The 7,347-nt window shown below is 40.4% G+C and overlaps 1 pseudogene; it reads left to right on the forward strand.

Annotated features, from left to right (window-relative positions):
- Positions 1 to 2,487: 2,487 nt before the first annotated feature.
- The window catches only part of LOC122150683, an 8,780-nt pseudogene continuing 3,920 nt past the window's right edge, over positions 2,488 to 7,347 (forward strand).

Consider the following 7,347-nt stretch of genomic DNA (forward strand, 5'->3'; position numbering starts at 1 on the left):
GCTGGGTTTTAAACACCAGAGGCTCAGCCTCAAAACTCAAGTCTACATGTCACCACAGTAGGATAAACCGACAGACAAGTTTGTCTTGCTGTTGGAGACCTCTCGTAGGTCCCGGATAGAGTGGGATAAAAATGTAGAACAAAATAAAATTCCTAAAAATGGCCAAACTTACTGAACTAAGTATCCCAGAGACCATTGACCTTAGATATCCTTTGAATTTAGCACTGAAGCCACTTCTGGAGGTCATCTTTGAGCCAAATAATTGATTGGCTTATAAAATAAACAGTGTCACCCATAAGTAATGTCTCTTAAATAATCAACTACATGAAACCAAATGGTTAACATTTACCCAAAAGCAAAATGAGAGCTCAAAGGAGAGGAAGGTAAGTCAGATCAATGTAAACAGAACAAATAGAATGGAAATAATGAGAATGTTGACAAATTGAAAAATTGTAACCAATGTTACAGAACAATTTGTATAAAAAATTTTAAATGAGAACTTAATACACTGTGTAAATTTTCACCTGAAACACAATAAACTATATTAAAAAAAAAAAAAAAAAACTACTACAATCAGAAATGATGACATTTTAAAAACTATTATCCCAAGTGATAGGAATTTGAAGAGTTTTAACATTTTCCAAAATTGTCTACAAACAGTTGCATATCAGGGGGGAAAAAAAGGTGGAATTTTGAATAGCAAGTATGTACAGGAAGGCACAGTGTTAAGTGCCTGGCTGCTAATCAAAAGGTCGGTGGTTCTAATACACTAGCTGCTCCATGGAAAAGAGATGTGGCAATCTCTGCTTCCATAAAGATTACAGGTTTTGAGGCAATATGGGGCAGTTCTACTCTGTCCTATAGGATCACTATGAGTTAGAATTGACCTCAGGGCAATGGGTTTGTTTTTTAAGGTTATTGTTGTTAGGTGACATGTAGTCAGTTCCAACTCATAGTGAACCTGTGTACAACAGAATAAAACACTGCCCAGTCCTTTTTTCAGGTTGTTGTTGTTGTTGTTATGTGCCGTCGAATCAGCCCTGACTCATAGCGACCCCTCCTTGGGTTTCCGAGGCAGTATCACTACGGAAGTAGATTGCCCCATCTTCCTTCCGAGGAGTGGCTGGTGGTTTTTTCAGGTTAAGCATATATAATTTAAAATATGGAATGTGATCAAAATAATATATAACATATGCAAAGCATAAAGACTCAAGGGAAATGTGCCTAAAAGTTAATAGTTATTAAATAGGTGGTAGGCTTATAGGAGATTGTTTTCCTTCCTTCTGCTAGTTTGCAATCAACAGCTGAGAGATGTGAAGATCAATGGTTGGGATGACAGCAAGTTTATCATTATTTTAATTGATGTGCTCATTAGTAACTAAGTTCTTTTTTCCCCTGGTTTCCTACATGCTTGTTATTTTCACACAACAATGTCAATTATGGTGATAAAACACTGGAATGAATGCCTAGAAGTGGATCCATGGCACCATGGAGACACAGTTAACAGAGTATAAAAGGGTCTTTAAAACCTAATGCCATCTTGTGGGATCCGACTCACAGTGACCCCTCCTTGGGTTTCTGAGGCAATGTCACTACAGAAGTAGATTGCCCAACCTTCTTTCCGAGGAGTGGCTCGTGGGTCTGAACTGCCAGCCTTCTGGATAGTAGTCAAATGCCTTTGGCACTGTGCCACCAGAGCTCCCTAAAAAGCATCTTTAGAGTTCATTTTATCCTGCCTCCTACTTTAAGACAAGTCAATTTCTGAAGAACTTCAAACGTAGAGTTACCGGTGAATTTCCTGAAGATTATCAAGGAAACACAATCTGGATAGTGACATTTCAGGGAAAGTTACTCATATCCTTCATTTGTCTATAAATAATTAAATTCTACTAGTCAGTTAATCAGGAGCTCTGGTGGTGTTGTGCCTAAGGCATTTGACTGCTAACCAGAAGGCTGGCAGTTCAAACCCACCAGCCACTCTTCAGAAGGAAGGTTGGGCAATCTATTTCCATAGTGATACCTCCTCGGAAACACAAAGAGGGTTCTCTATGAGTAGGATCTTATTTGATGGCAGTGTGTGCATGCTTGGTCAGTTAATCAACCACCTTGTTTCTTCTCTTATAAAAAATATTGATGGATGCTTATGGATCACTATTTTCTAACATAAAACCCAAACTTCAAAGTGTATCTTTGTGAGGAAATGTCTAAAGTGAGGTGAAGTAGTTGCCCAAGGAGTCCCAGGCCTGAGACCCCACATACACACACACCTTTCAAGTGTCTTTTGCTCTAGTTCCCTCTTCTACCACTGTCACTATGCTAAATCCCAAGAAAACACTGATCCCTTTTTAATAGTCCACCACTCATCTCTCAGTCTGTCATATTGTGGTGGCTTGTGTGTTGCTGTAAGGCTGGAGCACTGTCACCAGTATTTCAAATACCAGCAGGGTCCACCCATGGTGGACAGGTTTCAACAGAGCTTCCAGACTAAGACAGATTGGGAAGAAGGACTGGACCATCCACTTCTGGAAAAACTGGCCACTGAAAACCTTATGAATAGCAGTGAAATACTACCTGATATATTACTGGAAAACTTTATGAATAGCCTTGAAACATTATCTGATAGACTGCTGGAAGATAGGCCTTTAGATTGGAAGACACTCAAAATATAACTGGGGAAGAGCTGCCTCCTCAAAGTAGAGTTGGCCTTAATGACATGGATAGAGTAAAGCCTTTGGGACCTTCATTTGTTGATGGGGCGAGACTCAACATGAAGAAACAGCTTCAAACATTCATTAATAATTGGAATGTGGAATGTTCAAAGTATGAATCTAGAAAAAGTGGAAATTCTCAAAAATGGAATGGAATGCATAAAGAATGATATCCTATGCATTAGTGAGCTGAAATGGGCTGCTATTGGCCATTCTGAATGAGACACACATATGGTCTACTATTCTGGGAATGACAAATTGTAGAGGAATGGTGTCACATTCATCATCAAAAAGAATATTTCAAGATCCATCCTGAAGTAAAATGCTGTCAGTGATAGAATAATATCCATATGCCTACAAAGAAGATCAGTTAATACTACTGTTAAGCAAATTTAAACACCAACCACTAAAGCAAAGATGAAGAAACTGAAGACTTACCAACTTCTGAAGTCTGAAATTGGCCAAACATGCAACCAAGATATATTGATAATTACTGGAGATTGGAATGTGGAAGTTGTAAATGAAGAAGAGGGAGGGATCAGAAGTTTAAAAATATGGCCTTTGTGATAGGAATGACACTGGAGATAGCATGACAGAATTTTGCAAGACCAACAATTTATTCACCACAAATACCTTTTTCAACAACATAAACAGTGGCTATACTTGTGAGTTTTGCCAGTTGGAACACACAGGAATCAAATCAATGACATCTGTGGAAAGAGGCAATGGAAAAGCTGAATATCAGTGAACAAAACAAGACCAGGAGCTGACTGTGCAACAGACTATCAATTACTCATTTGCAAGTTCAAGTTGAAGTTGAAGAAAATGAAAACAAGTTCACGAGAGCCAAATTACAACCTTGATTATATCCCTTCTGAATTAGAGAATATCTGAAGAATAGATTGGATGCAGTGACGGAATTCCAGACAAATTGTGAGATGACATCAAGAACATCATACATGAAGAAAGTAAATGATCATTTAAAAGGCAGGAAAGGAAGAAAAGACCAAAATGGATGTCAGAATAGACTCTGACATTTGCTCTTGAACAGAGAGTAGCTAAAGCGAATGGAAGAAGGATGAAAGAAAAGAGCTAAACAGAAGATTTCAAAGAGTGGCTCAAGAAGACAAAATAAAGCATTAAAGTTAAATGTGCAAAGACCTGAAGTTAGAAACCAAAAAGGAAGAACACGCTCAGCATTTCTCAAGCTGAAAGAACTGAAGAAGAAATTCAAGCCTCAAGTTGCAATATTGAAGGATTCTATGGGGAAAATATTGAACAATGAAGGAAGCATCAAAAGAAGATGGAAGGAGTACACAGAGTTATTATACAAAAAAGAATTGGTCACTGTTCAACTATTTCAGAAGGTAGCATATGAACAATAATCAATGGTATTGAAGGAAGAAACCCAAACCTCGCCGAAGGAATTAGCAAAAAACAAGCTCCAAGAATTGATGAAATACCCATTGAAATATTTCAACAAATAGATGCTGAGTTGGAGACACTCATCTGTGCTAAGTAATTTGGAAGACAGCTACCTGGCCAACTGACTGAAAGAGATCCATATTTGTGCCCATTCCAAAGAAAAGTGATCCAACAGAATGTGGAAATTATCCAACAATATCATTAATATCACAAGCAAGTAAAATTTTGCCAAAGATAATTTTAAATGGTTGCAGCAGTATATTGACAGGGAACTTCCAGAAATTCAAGCTAGATTCAGAAGAGGAAATGGAATGAGGGCTATTGCTGCTTATGTCAGATGGATCTTGGCTGAAAGCAAAGAATACCGGAGAGATGTTTACCTATGTTTTATTGGCATCCGACTGTGTGGATCATAACAAATTATGCATAACATTGCAAAGAATGAGAATCCCAGAACACTTAATGATGCTCATAAGGCACCTGGACATAGACCAAGAGGTTGTCTTTTGAACAGAGCAAATAATCTGAGAAGCTGGACTTTATGAAGAAGACCTCAGCATCAGGATTGAAGGAAGACTCATTAACAACCTGTGATAAGCAGATGACACAACCTTGCCTGCTGAAAGTGAAAATGACTTGAAGCACTTAATGATGAAGATCAAAGACTATAGTCTTCACTATGGATTACACCTCAACATAAAGAAAGCAAAAATCCTCTCATGTGGGCCAATAAGCAAAATCTCAATAAATGGAGAAAAGATTAAAGTTGTCAGAGATTTCATTTTACTTGGATCCACAATCAATACTCATGGAAGTATCGGTCAAGAAATCAGACATCAAATTGCACTGGGCAAATGTGCTACAAAAGACCTCTTTAAAGTGTTAAGCAAAGATATCACTATGAAGACTAAGGTGCACCTTACTTAAGCCATAGTATTTTCAATAGCCTCATGTGCATGTGAAATCTGGACAATGAATAAGGAAAACCAAGAAGAGTTTGTGAGACCATGTTTCTATATAACCACCCTGTATGCAACTATTTTAAGTATGTAGCCATTTTGCAATATGCCTTAGCATTTACTTCAGGCTTCAGTGCTTTAGTTACTGGAAAAACCACAAAGAGTCCTGACTACCCCCACCTTATCGATACTCCCAAGCATACTCCTTAGCAACAACCAATCAGTAAATAGCAAGAAAATACCTTACCTAAAATAGTTAGAAATGGCAGTTGGTGGCTTCGGCCCACAAGACAGAGCCAATCAAGTAGGAACAACTAGCGACTTGAAAGATGTCAACCAATCCTGTAATTTCCTGATTGAAACTTCCTCATTTCTGCTGTAACCCCTATAAAAACCCTGTTACCCCTCAGTTTGGGGCTCTCAATCCTGAACCGCTGTGTCGGTGATGGTTGAGGGTCTGAGCTCGAGCTTGAATAAACAACCCCTATGCTTTTGCAGTGGAATTGGCTCCTTGATAGTTTTGGGGGATTCAAGATCTGGGTGCAACATTTGGGGGCTCATCTGGGATCCCCAGATACCCCAGGACTCCCGAACCAGGGGGTTGCAGCTGGCTGGTAAGTGTTTAAATGTTTGTTGTTTGTTTAAGTTATTTGTGTAATACCTGGGGACCATTTTCTGCAAGGCTGACTTTGGCCTAAGTGGACACACGGGCAGGCTGTCAGCCGGAGGACCTGGAAGATGTTCCAGGGCCTCTTCTGGAAGGGGATTAGAAAACCCCTTCAACCTGGGGAGGAAGTAAAAGTTGTCCTCCAATCTGGAACCTGTAAAGGGATGAAGCAGGTCGCTCCCGCAGCATGGCGTGAGGCCGTCGTCCTACTTTTGGTTTTGCTTCCAATCTATGGGAGGCATATTTTGTTTGTCTTTTTGTGTGTCTATTTGGTTTTTGTTAGTGTCCTTAGTTTTGTTTAATCAGTGGACGGATGAAATGGGACAAACTGTGACAACTCCTTTTTCTCTCCTGACTGACAATTTCAAGGAAGTTAGAAGGAGGGTACACGACTTAAGTTTAGAAATCAAAAAAGGAACATTTGTAACATCGTGTAGCTCAGAATGGCCTACATTCAAGGTAGGATGGCCAGCCGAAGGTACGTTTGATCTTCAGATTATTTTAAAGGTGAAAGAAGTTGTGTTCTGGTCCAGCTGGGGGCACCTGGACCAGGGATCATATATTATCATATGACAGGATTTAGTGGAAAATCCACCCCCCCTGGTTAAAGCTGTTGTTACCTCTTTCTCTTCCTAAGCAGGCACCTAAAACTGTCCTGGCAGTATAAACTCATACTGCCCAGAAGAAAGAACCTGAAATTAAACCTTCAGCACCGACCTACCCAGTCTTTCAGGGTGGGACGGAGGAAGAACTCCCTTTTCCCTCTCCTTAACAAACCCCTTCAGCAGGTATTGCAGCTGCAGAGGGTGCGCTGTCCCAAGTGCCGGACAATGGTGGGGCAATGGCAGCAGCAGCAGGTCTGGCGGCCAGCACTGTGGAAGAATGCAGCGTGCAGCCCACTCTAGTGGACCAGCAGATTCCACAGTCTTGTCATTGTGGGCCACAGGGCCCGCAGACGCAACCGGCAACCAGCAACTTCACTATTGGCCTTTTGCCACTAGTGACCTGTACAATTGGAAAACTCAGAATGCCAAGTTCTCAAATAACCCTAGACATTTAACTGACCTCCTAGAGACTATTTTGTTTACTCATCAGCCTACGTAGGACGATTGTCAACAGCTCCTCCAGATTTTATTCACCACCGAGGAACGTGAGAGGATCCAGATGGAAGCCTGGAAATCTGTATTGGGGGATAACGGGCAACCCACTACTAATATCGATGTGATTAATGTCACCTTCCCTTTAACTCATCCTAATTGGGACTACAACATGACTGAAGGTAAGGAGAGACTCTGGGTGTACCGTCAGACTCTAATGGGAGGTCTCAGGGCAGCCTCAAGGAAGCCCACTAATTTGGCTAAGGTAGGTGACGTACAGCAAGGGAGGGATGAAAGTCCTGCTGCTTTCTTAGAAAGATTAATGGAAGCATTTCGTCAATATACCCCCATGAATCCAGAAGCGCCTGAAACTAAGGCCACACTACTCACGGATTTTGTGAATCAAGCAGCCTCAGACATTAGGAGAAAATTACAAAAAATTGACAGACTAAATGAAAAAAGTATTCAGGATTTAATGTTAGTTGCAGAGA

This window comes from Orycteropus afer, unplaced genomic scaffold (genome assembly GCF_000298275.1).
Source record: "Orycteropus afer afer isolate SDZICR_OR568_19922 unplaced genomic scaffold, OryAfe1.0 scaffold00199, whole genome shotgun sequence".
Taxonomy (NCBI): domain Eukaryota; kingdom Metazoa; phylum Chordata; class Mammalia; order Tubulidentata; family Orycteropodidae; genus Orycteropus; species Orycteropus afer.